This window comes from Rutidosis leptorrhynchoides, chromosome 2, assembly GCF_046630445.1.
Source record: "Rutidosis leptorrhynchoides isolate AG116_Rl617_1_P2 chromosome 2, CSIRO_AGI_Rlap_v1, whole genome shotgun sequence".
Taxonomy (NCBI): domain Eukaryota; kingdom Viridiplantae; phylum Streptophyta; class Magnoliopsida; order Asterales; family Asteraceae; genus Rutidosis; species Rutidosis leptorrhynchoides.
In genome coordinates, this window is record NC_092334.1 from 628,769,322 (window position 1) to 628,785,504 (window position 16,183).

The 16,183-nt window shown below is 30.1% G+C and overlaps 1 long non-coding RNA gene across 1 annotated transcript; it reads left to right on the forward strand.

Moving 5' to 3' along the window:
• Positions 1–13,968: 13,968 nt before the first annotated feature.
• LOC139893632 (uncharacterized) lies at positions 13,969–15,929 on the forward strand. Its single transcript, XR_011774640.1, has 6 exons — positions 13,969–14,094; positions 14,644–14,812; positions 14,936–15,023; positions 15,115–15,161; positions 15,347–15,426; positions 15,740–15,929. It is a non-coding gene; the product is annotated as an uncharacterized lncRNA (long non-coding RNA).
• The last annotated feature ends 254 nt before the right edge of the window (positions 15,930–16,183 follow it).

Sequence of the window (16,183 nt, forward strand, 5' to 3'; positions counted from 1 at the left end):
CTCGACGAAGTAAAAATCTGTGAAAGTGAGTTATAGTCCCACTTTTAAAATCTAATATTTTTGGGATGAGAATACATGCAGGTTTTATAAATGATTTACAAAATAGACACAAGTACGTGAAACTACATTCTATGGTTGAATTATCGAAATCGAATATGCCCCTTTTTATTAAGTCTGGTAATCTAAGAATTAGGGAACAGACACCCTAATTGACGCGAATCCTAAAGATAGATCTATTGGGCCTAACAAACCCCATCCAAAGTACCGGATGCTTTAGTACTTCGAAATTTATATCATATCCGAAGGGTGTCCCGGAATGATGGGGATATTCTTATATATGCATCTTGTTAATGTCGGTTACCAGGTGTTCACCATATGAATGATTTTTATCTCTATGTATGGGATGTGTATTGAAATATGAAATCTTGTATTCTATTGTTACGATTTGATATATATAGTTTAAACCTATAACTCACCAACATTTTTGTTGACGTTTAAAGCATGTTTATTCTCAGGTGAATATTAAGAGCTTCCGCTGTTGCATACTAAAATAAGGACAAGATTTGGAGTCCATGTTTGTATGATATTGTGTAAAAACTGCATTCAAGAAACTGATTTCGATGTAACATATTTGTATTGTAAACCATTATGTAATGGTCGTGTGTAAACAGGATATTTTAGATTATCATTATTTGATAATCTACATAAAGCTTTTTAAACCTTTATTTATGAAATAAAGGTTATGGTTTGTTTTAAAATGAGTGCAGTCTTTGAAAAACGTCTCATATAGAGGTCAAAACCTCGCAACGAAATCAATTAATATGGAACGTTTTTAATCAATATGAACGGTGTGTAAGATGAATGCACATTTGATCCAGGAGAAGGAGGGGTATCCGGAGTGTTTTAAAAAAAATGATGGTAGAGCCATAGTAGTTCGTGTTGAACCGTAATAGTCGCAGGTTCATGATGGTTTTGTGGTTTGATTTGAACAAGTTTGTATGCGTGTAATTTATTGAAGATGATGATGGTTTGTGTGTGATTAGAGGTTTGATTTGTTTTGATTCTTGAATTCGGGCAGAGTTATGAGTCATGGATGATGGTGTTTGATTAGTAACTAAGAAAAAGGAAGTAGTGAAAACAAGATGGATGTCGTAACAATAATTAATCACATTTGTTTTGTATTGACAAGTGATTGGGACGCATAACAAAATTAGACAAGATTATTCCTTAACAGAAAGAAACAAAGGAAAAAAAATAACAACTTGATAAAGACTTGTACTGTAATTGATTTTAATTGAATTTGGTTTGATCTTGTAATAAATTTTAGAGACACAAATCCAAAAATGAAAACAGCTTGACAATCATCTGTAACAAATTCACGTCATTATATTCATTTTTATTTTTATATATAATTAATATTAATAACAAATATGTATTATTAATAATACAAATAATAATAATTATTATATAACTAATAATAATCTTAACAATACAGCTAATAATAATTAATAACAGTTAAAATTTATCAATGATAATAATGAGGTTCAATTGTAGTATTTTTATATTAACATTTATAATATAAATTAATAAGTGTAATAATGATAATATTAGTCTTAATGATATCTATTATCATAATTTTTATTATTAATTATAATAATAATGATATTACTAATGATAACCATAACAAATTAAATGTATCGACTTTTAATAATAATAATAATAATACAGAAATTAATATCATTATTAACATTAGTAATGATAATGAAAGTAATAATAATAATATTGATATATTATTTATATTTTAACTTGTAATTTCAAATAATATATTAACTTTACATTTTATTACTTATGTAATACTTATTCTATAAAATTACATATTTATTTCCTACCATTAGATCATATAATATTTCAAATAATATTCCAAATTATTATTTATATATACATTTATTTATATACGTATTTATTTACAATTAGTTGTTCGTGAATCGTCGAGAGCAGTCGAAGGTCAATTGAATATATGAACATCGTTTCAAAATTTTCTAGACTCAACAGTACATACTTTGCTTATCGTATCGAAATCATATAAAGATTAAAGTTTAAATTTGATCGGAAATTCCTGGGTCATCACAGTACATACTTTAAGATGGTTTATATATTATTATTATAATATTCATTGATAGTTAATATATATATATATATATATATATATATATATATATATATATATATATATATATATATATATATATATATATATATATATATATATATATATATATATATATATATATATCCGTGATTTAATCAACAACTATCACCCCCACTTGTTTGTTATTTCCTCTACTACTTCTTTCTTTTATTTCAACTGACCATCACCCATTTCATTTATCTAATCACTATATATGTTATACACATATACATACGCATATAGATGTAAAACACACCCAGGCCATCACCATTCTTCAACCTTCCATCCACCATGAACCTCCCATCGCCCAACCACCCAACCACCAAGAATCACCTAAACCCGCCACCATCACCATCGTTGCAACCATATCAACCACCCCATGAACACGCAACCATCACCTTCAATTCTTCTGTTTCTTTCCTTTGATTAAAAACAAGAACTCAAACACCTATTAACACACCATCACTTCACTACTACTGCTGCCATTTTGTTTCAGTTCCTGTGACGGACTGAATGACCACCACAACATCATCTATGATCATCACCAAGATAGCCATAAACCACCCCCGTCGACTGCTGCAAACAACCACCACTTCCTTCTCTCTCTCTCTTCTCTCTCTCTCTCTCTCTCTCTCATGTTGAAACCACCATAACCGCCATTGTTACAGCTACTATTTTGTTTCGTTGTTTCACTACTCGAATGTTGCTGCTATACCTGCTGTGTTACAACCGTAAGCCACCCAATACTCTCTAATTGTTGCTGCTACTTTGTTTTCTGTTTTGGCCGAGAACCACCCAAGAAAAACAACCACCACATACGGTACTACTATTACTCTGTTTAAAAACCCACTTGAATATGTTTTCTTCTTCTTTATTCGCGACTGCTACTGTCATAGTTTCTGATTTCTATTCCTGTGTAAAACAGTTGCAAACCACTTTGTAAACCATGGTATACCTGCTACTACTATCTTTTGTTTATGTTTTCATTTTGTTCTTCGAAAACCATTCAACAAAACACACAAAACCCTTGCTGCTACTATATTTTATCCGTTGCTACTCGAACAAACTAACATCACGATATGTTGTTGCCATCCTGTTCGCTGTTACAAAACTCCACGATCAAACCATTATAGACCACCATAACCTGCTGCACTCTTCCTATTTCGGTTTCATACGAACTATAGCTACATTAATTTATAATGTGGCGTTTCTGTTTTTAATACCATAATAGTGAAGAATGAGGATGATGATGAATAGTGCAATAGTGATGATGAAGAGACTGTAACCGATTTATAATTAAGATGATAGTGACGGTTTTACATTTCTGTTCCAAACCCTACGAAGTGGACACCAAACTTTGGACTCCTTTATAATCAATTTTGGGCCGTAATTTTTTTTTTTTTTGGGCTTTCTAACTGGACTTGTGAAAAACTCTGTTGGGCCGTATTCCTGTTTTCCATTCGAGCCTTTTACATGTTTAATTATTAGGCTGAAAGAGGGATGAGAGAAAATGGAAACTGATAGATATAGGTTATATATTTAATCCAGGGTATTCAGATTAGAAAAGCAAAAACAGAAGAATGGTTAGGAGTGTTGTTGGGTTAACAGGAGGTCGCGGGTTCAAACCCAGGCTTGAGCATTTTTTTAAGGGCTACTCCTTTGAGGTAGTTATTACTAATACTCTTATTATTATTATTATTATTATTATTATTATTATTATTATTATTATTATTATTATTATTATTATTATTATTATTATTATTATTTCATCATTATTATTATTATTGTTATTATTATTATTATTATTTATTGATTGTTATTAAGTAATTATTATTATTACCAATATTAGAAATAAGATTATTAGTATAATTAATATTATTACTAAAATATATATTATTATTATTATCATTATTAATATAAGTATCATTATTATTATTATCATTATTAACAATATTATTAGTATTATCATTATTATTATTATTTTTATTATTTTTATTATCTTTAATATTATTATTATCATTATTAGAAAGATTATCATTTTTATTAAAAATTATCATTTTTATTATAATTAAAATTATCATTATTATTATTATTGGAATTATAATTATTTTTATCATTATTATTTTTATTATCATTATTATTATGAATATTATACTATTATTATTAATTTTATGAATACTATAATTATTATTATTATTATCAAAAATATTATTACCATTAGTAAATATAATTATTATAATTATCATTATTATTATTAATATTATTTGATCAAATAACTATTAGTTATATAAAACTATACCTAATACGTATAACATAACAAAATTAATATTTATTTAAACTTGGTAAAATAAATATATTTAATTAATTTATTAATGAAACATATGATTTATTAAAATAACAATTATATCACTAATAATATATAAATTTTTTCGATTATAATTATATATGTTAATATATATATATAAATGATATAGGTTCGTGAATCCGAGGCCAACCCTGCATTGTTCAGTTCTGTCGTATGCATATTTTTACTACAAAATATCGTATCGTGAGTTTCATTTGCTCCCTTTTTAAATGCTTTTTCAATATATATATTTTTGGGACTGAGAATACATGCGCTGCTTTTATAAATGTTTAACAAAATAGACACAAGTATTTAAAACTACATTCTACGATTGGATTATTATACCGGATATCGCACTTTTATCTTAGTAGCCTAAGAATGAGGGAACTGGCCCCTAATTGGCGCAAATCCTAAAGATAGATCTAAGGGCACTAACAAGCCCTAGTCAGAGAATTTGAACTGCTTTAGTACTTCGATTTTATTAATACAGACGAGAGAATTTTGTTTTGGGGATATTCTAGATGCATTTTGTTAATGTCGGCTACCAGGTGTTCAATTCGTATGAATGAATTTTCAGCAGTGAGCATACCTACACCTTGTTTATGAATTTGAAATCTTGTGGTCTATTAAAATTATTGAAATGATTATTATGATAAACCTATGAACTCACCAACCTTTTGGTTGACACTTTTAAGCATGTTTATTCTCAGGTATGAAAGAAATCTTCTGCTGTGCATTTGCTCATTTTAAAGATATTACTTGGAGTCGATCATCGCAATGGGACCAAATGTTGAAGACTTCGTCCAGGTGGATTAGGACGGGTCGCTACATTTCATGCTGAAAATATACAAAAAAAAAACACACACACAAATACAATATCAGAATTGCATATTCATGCCCGTTGATATGATTCAGTAGTAATGTAATTATGTATATGTATTGCCATTTTAGTTTTACTATAATTCCTACCAAGAACTACTCGAAACAAAAATAAATTGCAAACACTTAGCAAAGCAAACAACACTTATCATGAACTACTTTCATCCACTCAATGCCATAATTTCATTTCACCAAACTTGTAGTCCTAATTTCTTTTCACCAACCTTGTAGTCCATATAACAAATTATCATTCACTCAGTGTCCAAATTGTTTCATTATTTATGTAATAAACCTATGAAGTTGAAACCCTGATTGAAATAGCAAAAAGAAAATGGGAAATACCTAATTGAGTACAATTTAAATTCAACATACTATTGTATCTTCCATTATGGACTTCCATCAAACAGTTGGGGTGTGCACCAGATGTGTCTGTAATAATAGCTCTAAATATCAAATATCAGTTATTACAAAAACAAAATTCAAAAAACTAAATCGAATTCCGTTCTGATTTACCTGATCGAAGTCGTCATCAAGGTGCTAATTTCAAGTTTTAAAATCTAATACCACTCAAAGAAGTGACATCTGGTCATTGGTTACCCCAAAATTAAATGACATCAGGTTGCAGCGGTGTAGCTACCGGAGCCACCATTGTCGATTATATCAAACCCTGAACAAAATTTAAAGCAAATATATGTATAAGTTGATCTGAATCGATTTAGAAAAGAGTATATGTGAATCTGTACTTGTAGACTGTAGAGAACATAGATGAATGAGGAAGGAGAATGAATTGGTAAAAGGGAACCGGCTGCAGTTTTAAGGATTAGGGTTACACAATTACAAAATATAAACACAACTGAGTTTTTAATTTTTTGTTAATTTTTTAGAATTTAATTAATTAGTGTTAGTGACATCATCAAGGTGGCTTAGATTTTTTTGTTTTTTTTAATGAAGGAAAAAGGTTATTTATAATGTCATCATTTTAGTAATTTAATAGAATCTATAGATCTATAGATAATAATAATAAAAATAATAATAATAATAATAATAATAATAATAATAATAATAATAATAATAATAATAATAATAATAATAATAATAATAATAATAATAATAATAATAATCTATACTATATATAATAACAAAATGTAAATTAACTCATTTTAAAAAAAGAGACTCAATCCTAGCCACCCATTACAATAGACAACTTTGATCTAAACCCTTGATTTGTTACTAATCTATCTCATGAGGTCATAAATCAAATCTTCAATTGTTTGATTACACATATACCCTTATACACATCAAAGGTGGAGGCCTTTTTAAAAAAATTAGGGGTTCCAAAATTTTTATCATTATCATGCCTCCATTCCGCAACCCTAACTAAAGAAAATCAACCAAACCCTTAAATCCTTTCAACCCTACATAAAATGTTTGATCCCTTCTTCATTCACCTTAACCCTAAATGTGAATATTTTCAATCGAATGTATGTCTACGATACACTCGATTTTGTTTTTACATGATTTGAATCGGAAGCTGAATAAGCACGAAGAACACTGACACTGCCACCGCCGCTGCTACCGGCAACACTATCGTTTTTCCTACCCTATTGCTAATATTTTGAGTTCCAGGTGCACTTGATACAATTTTTTTTTATTTTTTTTATTTTTTTTGTCTGGGGAATTAAAAACTGAAAATAACCATTAGAGTATGAGCTTAGAATGGTTGCTAACAAGTTTTCATGTTTATTGACATTAGTGTTTTTTAATATTTTGTTGTTTATGTATTTTCGGATACCAAATTATATAATTTTTGTTGAGGATTTCAAATTTCTGTACAAAATTGGATGTTTGAAAGTGAATTTTTTTTTTTTATCTATTCAGTGTTGTAATTGAAATTTTTGTAGATTAGAGGACTATTAATTTTTTATATTCGTGATATGTGTGGTGTTTTTGATTTTGTAGTTGAGGTCGAGGTTTACTCTATCATCCCTTTATTTGTGTTCAATGATCGAATATTTGGAGTTAACTGTTATAGAGGTTGATACTTTTATGACATTGTTTTTTTTTGGGGGGGGGGGGGGATTTCAGGTTTCTTTGAACTGTATGTTTTCAAGTAACTATTCTCATTGTTGTCAGTTTCTTCTTTAGAGTATGTAGTTTTAGGGTGTAGTTATTTGTTTATACATGTGATACGTGTAGTGTTTTCATGATGCAGGTTGATTTGGGTTTTGTTTGTCTTGCTTGAAGTTTGCATTTGCAGTTCATATTTACCGTTTACTACTCCATTTCAAGGTTTGTTTAGTTGCTAATTTTGTTGTTTATACTTGATAGAGTAACGGTAAAGGTAGCAAGCTTTTTTTAGACTTTTTGTAATGATGTTACCGTTTGGTGTTTTAAGTTGCAAATTTGAAAGGGATGATGTATGGGAAAGCTTATAAATTGCTTTGTGTTATATCTTATCAGGTTGTGTTTTTGTATTTACCTAAATATCGAATCAATGGTGTTACCTTTTGTTGTAGGAAGGTAATGTATATTTACTGTTTTTTTTATTGTATGTGTATTTGTGTGGTTTAGTTGTTAAAGATGGTGACATCAACATACCAAATGCCATTCTGTCCTTACATAGCTGATGAACCAAGGTAAGTTTCACAGATTTACCACAATTAAGCACTATTTACATTGTTTAGTTACCACGATTAAGCAATGAGGAGTTGGTACCGCCATCATAATTTTTACCACGATTATGAGGGTGATTGTAACAAAAGTAATTCGCTCATATTTGTTGCATATCATATGTTTAACACATATCAATACCTTTTCTGTGTAGTTGCATTAGATTATTTGTACAAGCATATGTATACAAAGTTTAGGGTTTTAATTTTTTAAAAATTTTCTTGAATATATAACCCATTGATACACCTGAGCATCAAGAAGATGATGTTGATGCAGCCCATGACAGGGATAAAGTAGATTTTGATGAAGGTGGCTTTGAGGATGATATAAACCGTAATTAATCGGTCAAAAAGGTTAGGGTTTCATTAACGTTCTTTTTTTTAAACTGATCTGAACCTCGGTTCTTTTGTTGATTGTATTTTGAGTTCTTATCGCCTTTTCGATTGTGTTATCTTATTTTTGTACGTATGATTAAAAAAGCAATATATCGATTATATTACTAATTTTGATTGACTTTACACGCATATGTATCAGATGTTGCTGCAGCTATGAAATGTGCTACTGTTGGTTCTTTATGATTCCACTTCTCCAGTTGGTTTTGGGTCGTCATCGTCTATCATAATCATAATCAAGTTTGTTGTTTTGTGTGTTTTAAATGTTTAATGATGTGTGGTTAGTTGTGATCTATTTAGGTCGCCGGTATTATATTACGCTCATGATTAAAGCATTGCCTGCTCAAAATTGTAGCGCACCTAATGTTCTTGCACACACGTTTGGTCCCGCTATCATTTATCAGCAATTGCACTCGAGTGGCCCATCTATTCAGCTTGAACGTAAAGGTATACGACCGTGGTTGTTTTGTGTGTGCCACAATTGTTCGTTTATTGTTGTTGCATCTGTTTATTAGTGTAATATTAAAAAGTTACAAATGTCATATTTCTGCACTTCTCCTATAGGTTTAAGAGCGTGATTTTCGCTTTTGAATGTGGTGTAAATCAGTTCGCAAAAATACTATGCAAAGGATGTGGTGAATCAGCCTCAAAATTGCGCAAAGGACGGTGTTTTCAAGGTGATAATTGAGCTTAACCGAGCAACAAAATAATGCATTTAGGACAATTCAGATCGCTCTCGGGACAGCACAAAGGGTTGTAAATGAGCACCAAAGAGGTACACACATATCTCTGTTGCCACTGGTGCGACTGGGTAACATAACTACATATCCGTGAATTATCTCTGGGGTTTGTATTGTTATTTTTGAGAATCTTTGTGTCTTTAAAAAAAAAAATTGTAACACAGATTTAGATTGTCCCCTAATATTTGTTGCTTTCCATATCTCAGTCACCTTCGATCTATGTTTTTGTTTTGTTTGCCATTGATTTATGTTCTCAATCTGAAAACTCAGGCTTTATTAGGGTTTCTATAATCTAATATACCTTTTTCAGTATTTTGTTGGGGCAGGCCTGTACGGAACAACTTTCACCACCCATTGTTCATCGTAAGTTTAGTCTTTGCTTTACCTAGATTATTAGTATCATATTCGTGCTTCTGTTGTTCTTATTTTCGAATATCATATTGCGTTTTGTCTTGAGTTGGTGCATTTGTTGTTTGATTTGAGAATCTGAAAGGGTTTCATCGTCACCGAGTGGGCTCTTCAGCATTAAGATGGCTCCGCAGCATTAAGATCGACAACATGAACTATCTTTTCACCTTCCATAGCTTCAATGATCACTTGGTTTGTAATAACAAATGCTATTTTCAAATAAGGAAAGTACTCAAAACATAATTTTTTAACCAAAATTTTGACATGGGAAAATGAAATGTTATTAGTGGAATGCAGAGCTTTGTATATTCCATTCCATGTTTTGAGGATTCGATTAGCAAGGGCTTCGGTGAAATAGGAAGCGATTTGTTGCATTGTATCGCCTTCTGGTGAAGAAAGGTGGAAATTTGGTCAAGGGCAATATCCACATATCAGCAAAATGAGACGAGATATGAGCATTGCACTTTATGATTATTTCAAATAGGTTGAATGTATCCGTAAAACCACATCAGAAATTGACATTAAGGTGTTTTTCACTCTTGATCATACTTATACTTACATTATACATATATAATCTTCGCAGATATTTTCTACTATCATACTGAGTTTCTTCAAAGTTGAATATTGTTGGTAACATTTGATATTACCATTATAGCAAAGTTGCAATTTTTTTTATGAAGGCTGGAGATGTTGAGAATTCATTGGGAGATACTATTTCATGTACAACTCACAAGATATAAGTTGAGTGTCCAGAGTAAATCGGTAAAAAGCTGTTTACTGTCAGGTGTTGTCAACTTGAATCTAGGGATATGGTTAACCTTCACTCTCAAGATGAAGTTTCATTCGACTATTCATCAATGCCGCCCAAATCTGTGACAAATGTGAAGGGAAAATGCAAGAGAAGTGACACTCAATCGAAGAAAAAGGTAATACAATATTACTATGTGTCTAGAATCATATTTTTGTCCTTTGAAAACAAGCATGAACAACTCATTATTCCAAGTATTATGCTAATTGTCAACTGGATTATACAAATCTATATACTGATTCAGGCTCTGTCTATCGAGCTTGGTGAAAAGTTGGTGGGGAAAAGGATAAAAGTTTGGTTGCATGGTGATAAAATGTAAGTATCATATATTCATATAACACGTGTGAGATTTATGAATGTTTTAGATCTTTTTATGCAAACATTTTTGGCTGCAGGTATTATCAAGGAGGTGTCAAATCCTTTGACTGTACTATAAAGATACACAAGGTGTAATGTTGACCAACATTTGATCCACGTTGTCTATTATCATTTTCTATATATCTTTTATTGGATTTGGCAATTTCGACCAATCTATTTATTTAATATAAAAATTAACTTTTTGGGACAAAAACAACATGACCCATTTTGACCCCCTAGCGAACCACCCATGTTGTGACTACTTTGTATGTTAGTTAACATTGGTTTCTATATCTATTCAGTTATTGTATGATGATGGTGTTGAAGAACTCATAAACCTCAAGGAAGAAAAGTGGAAGTTGGTTAAAAACCTGTCTCTCATGACATATTGTGTAAGTATTCGCATCCTTCTCTTTATACTTTGTAACTTTTTTTACTCAACTCTGTAGTAACAAGTCAAGATTAGTTTCGGTTAAAAGCTATGATTTTTGGGTAGATGTCAAGATGATCTTGGTCGAGCCAGGCATACTGACAAACAATTGAGAATGATAAAAAAAAATCTACCGAAAACAATTGCAAAATCTAAACAAAATGACACAAAAAGGTACCCCCCTCCACCCCAAAAAAAATTGTCCCAATTGACTTTTCAAAGTCTTTTTCCTTCAACTTTCACTTTCAATTGTTTTGTTTGTATTATAAAAATACATCATAAAAGTTATACCAATAAAAAATAAATTTAAAACTCAATCCATTCATATAATTTTCATCAAATATTATATCATATAAACAAAATTATTTAAGGTCAAAGTTGATAAAGATTAACCTCAAAATTCAAACTGGGACAGATTTTTTGGGATAGAGGGATATTTAACTAACACATTTAAATGCATATTTTTGTACATCAAATGTACCTTTCACGTGCACTTAGGACGTAAATTTGAGATGTCCTACTAAATCTTAATTCCAATTACATTGAATTTTGTTCCAATTACGTTGATAATATTATGCATTATACAAATCTGTATTGATTCAGGCTCTTGAGCATGGTTTAAATTTTGGTTATTCGGTATCATTAGTGTTGTATTTGTACATTAGCCCGTATTTAGTGTTTATTTGTACATATGACTTTCCTATGGATGTACATGCTCATCAACATAAAGGTATGACAACTTACTTAAATTCAAGTCCAGTTGGTGAGAGTGATAATTTAATGATACATTTGGGAGTTTGAGTCTTTATTTATGGATCAACCATTAAGGTTAGTAGTCTTTGTGTTATTGTATATCGTTTGTTGTTATTCATTACTTAATGTTGCGTTTTTTGAAATGAGTATAATAGGTTTCAAGTTTGTAAGTAGTTAAGATATTGATTTAGTAAAAATGGAATTTCTTTAGTGGACATCTGTTGTTTCATGAGTAGTTAATAAGGTTCGTCGAATATGTGAACTTGATCGAGTAAAAAAAATTGAATTATTTTAGCTGCATTATTGTCCATATTGCCAATTGATTGCGTGAGTTTGTTATTTTTTTGATTATGTGAGTTTGATATTTTTTTTTATTATGTGAGTTCGATATTGCCAATAAATTATGTTTGTTCATGCTTTCAGGGAATGAAGAACCCACCAAGTGATTAATCTATCTTGAAATTCTTACTACAAGTTGGAAATCAGATTTTACACCTTATTAGCTTTGGTTACTACTTTATTGTGTAACACACTAAAATATCGTGCAAAGCACGGGCTCTTTCACTTGAAACATATGTAATCTAATCCAAACGCGCCTTAAATCTTTGGTTGTTATGATACGTGCGTTTTAGTTTAAGACTAATTATTGGTTCCTAATATATTGAAACAGACATTTGAGCACCTATTGGTCAAGTATATGTCTTTTGCTCTCTTGAATTTTGTTATATTTGATATGATCTACAAATTGCAACGAATTCATGTATTTATCGAAAACAAACTTCACTTCAATGGTGTTTTTGCTTTGTTATATATTCACCAATTGTAAAAAACATATATTTGCAACTTACGGGCTCAGCCAGATGTCTTCAAATATGTTTTTGGCATTTATAGCAAGGTTGGCTATTTATTTTCGGGATCTTAATTACAATATGATTAACATTCGTCCAAACATTAGTCTGCTTTAGAACTACTTAATATAAGCATTTTGCTATATATGTATTTTTTTGATGTTGATAACATAAACCAGATTCATATACTTAATATAAGCATTTTACATCTAATATTAAAATAGTGCCTCAAGTTAGACATGATATATTTAAATAGGGAAATCATGTGTGATTGTTTAAAAAATTAATTTGTTCACCATGCCTTAAAATTGTAAATGGCAATTTTGATATATACACATCTGGATGGATCATTATGGTTTGGACCAAATAACTTAACCGAAGGGGAACAGGTGATAAGGATTGAAAATTGCCAATTCTATTTAATTATTTTAAACTAAAAAATAGATAACTTTTGAATCATAAATACTGCATTACTTTTTAAGAGATACTTATAAAGAGTTGAAAATATAGGTCACCGTGAACCAACCAGCCACATTTTGACCCTTTAAATCATAATGAATGTTTGTACCTGTAGTTATGGGTTTTTTTGTTATCGTTTGTTGAATAACTATATAGAAATATAGAAATATTATATGAATGTCGAGGTCACTAAAAACCATGCAAATAATAATATGATTCACATTTAGTCATTTACAACAAATACTTGCATAGTCCCATAAAGTAACCCCGCGAATTTGCGGGCATTAAGCTAGTAATCTCTGTTATCATTAATAAGAAAACTATTATGACGCCATACTTTTTAAAAAAAGCCTACATGGCTAAATTCCAATCATTAGATGATTTTTGCCAAATTAATCTCAACCATTTAAAATAGGGAGTTGATCCGTACACCACTTGTTTTTTGCCATACACCACCAAACTACAATCTTTGACTATTTTACCCTTTCTAACTCAAGGCCCTTTTCCCTAAATTAATTATGAGAAAGGGTAAAATGATCCAAAATTAAATTTTGGTGGTGTACGGCAAAAAGTAAGTGGTGTACTTATCAGCTCCCTTTAAAATAGGTATAGCGTCAGTTAAGAATTCATTCGGCAGTTACACTTCCTAATTACATCCGTGCCCATGTCAGTTATTGAATTGAAGGTTTTAATTGATTTAATAAGTCAAAGGTATTCCTAAAAATTTGCCACTAAAGGGTTTCAGAAAATTGACTCGCTTCTCTGCAATTTTCTTCGACATCTTCAAGTCTTCTCATAACCACAATATCTTAAATCAGGTATGAATATGGTGTAAAAGTTTATTTCTGTTTGATTTGTTTGTTTCTTAGGTTTTTGTTTAAAAATTGATTGATCATTAATCACTGACATGATTATGAAAATTGAAGAAATCGGGGAATCGATTGATCATTAATGAGGGTTAGTGTTCTTATCAATTTGTTTTAACATAATTCATCAAATTCAAACAATTTTCTGTTGCAAATGTTAACAAGTTGTAATGTGAGATTCATCAAATCATCTTGATGTGTTATCACTGTCAGTTAGAAGTGATGTAACTCGATAAGGTATTGATGATCTAGTTGATAACATAAGTTGAAAATTTTGTGTAACTTATTTTTCACTTGGGTATTTGATCAAACATTGTGTTTTATATATAGGTGCTTCTAGACCAACTATATGCACACCACCATTTGATGAAATGATTAACATGAATTGAACTCCTTTATGAAGTTACATATTCCATATTTACCGACTAAATAGTAGCGTTTTCTATACTACAGTATATGGATTCATTTTTTTTAACTAATATGAAATATCAACTACTACAGGATATCTCTAGACACATCTTAGTGTAGACTTACCTGATAATGAAAATTTTGTCAAGTGTAAGTGATAAAAATCATATGTATTTTATGAATCGTCCTACCGGAAGACAATTAAAATACATAGTGCCAGATGTTGCTGTCAGTTCTATCTTGCCATCATCAAGTGTATATGGTAACTTATTATTTATTCACCGCTTTCATTATAAAAATGACAAATATAGTCAAGATTCTAACATGATAAGTTAACATGTTTGATAATATCAATTTCACCATTCGCCTATCTCTTATTCCACAGTAACTTTGAATGAAGATACATGTACATCGAGTCAACGAGTAACGACCACAAAATTGATATCTTTAAGGTGGTATATGATCAAATTTTTGTAAGTATCTTTCTTCAAGTAATGACTTTTCTCAGTTGTTATTTTTTCCTTACAATGGTTAAATTATTTTTTATTTCAATAAAATGTACAGTCAATCTAATGAAAAACTATCCTCAAACGATCACTACTTGAGCTAAGGTATTGCCTTTTAATTTAGTTACCAAATCTTGGCATTCACATATAAACTCTTTTGTGTACTATCTTATTGCTATACAGCTTATATATGTACATATATCATTTTCCATTATCTATACATTCATAATCTATGTGTTTATATAAACTGATAAGCAAGAATTCATACAAACTGATATTTGTACAAGCAGATTCCATACTTTGTACTTCATATACATGATTGTGTGGTTAAATGCTTACATACTTGCCGATCAAAACTAAAGACTCCCAAGTAAGTATTCTTGGGCATTTCCATTCAGAAGATTAATAATAACGTTACATGGTTTATAAGAATTAACAATTGTGTCACAACTTTTGAAATTTTTTGCACAAATGTACATAGTACTTGACTACTTAAACTTATTCTCATTTCTGCGATACCAAAAAATAGTATCATTATCAAAACTTCATAAGAGAAATAACTTACTTTCATGTACCAATAATTACCAAAGATGTCAAAATGGGCGGATTGGTCCAGTTTGGTTGTCCGATTAACATTCGCTCTTTAAACATTATTTTTAACATCGTATATAAATATTGTGCAGAATATGGAAAGAAAATATTACTGTCTTCAATAACGCACTTAGGGGTTTTTTATTCTATCTTATTGATTGAACGACCTGTGTATCAAGTTCAAGCTCAAAAGGTATTCAATCACATTTGAATTGCTCCATTATCTAGTACCCAAATGACCTATTATAGAACGTAATCCGAAATATACTTTCATAAGTTAATGAATCGAACCTTACATTCCATACCAAATTATTTTTAAACTTTGTGCACTTCACTACACCTACTACATGTGTATGTACATTTGAAAGATTATATATATAAATGTATATATGGAAGAGTGTAAATGATGAGAATCTGCCTCACAAAATGGTTTAAATGCTGTCACCTTCTTAATACTTCAAATGTTTTATGTCATTTTATGACTATTTGGACACTTGACCCGTTCGGGTCAAAATGGATTTTGATCAATATTGAGA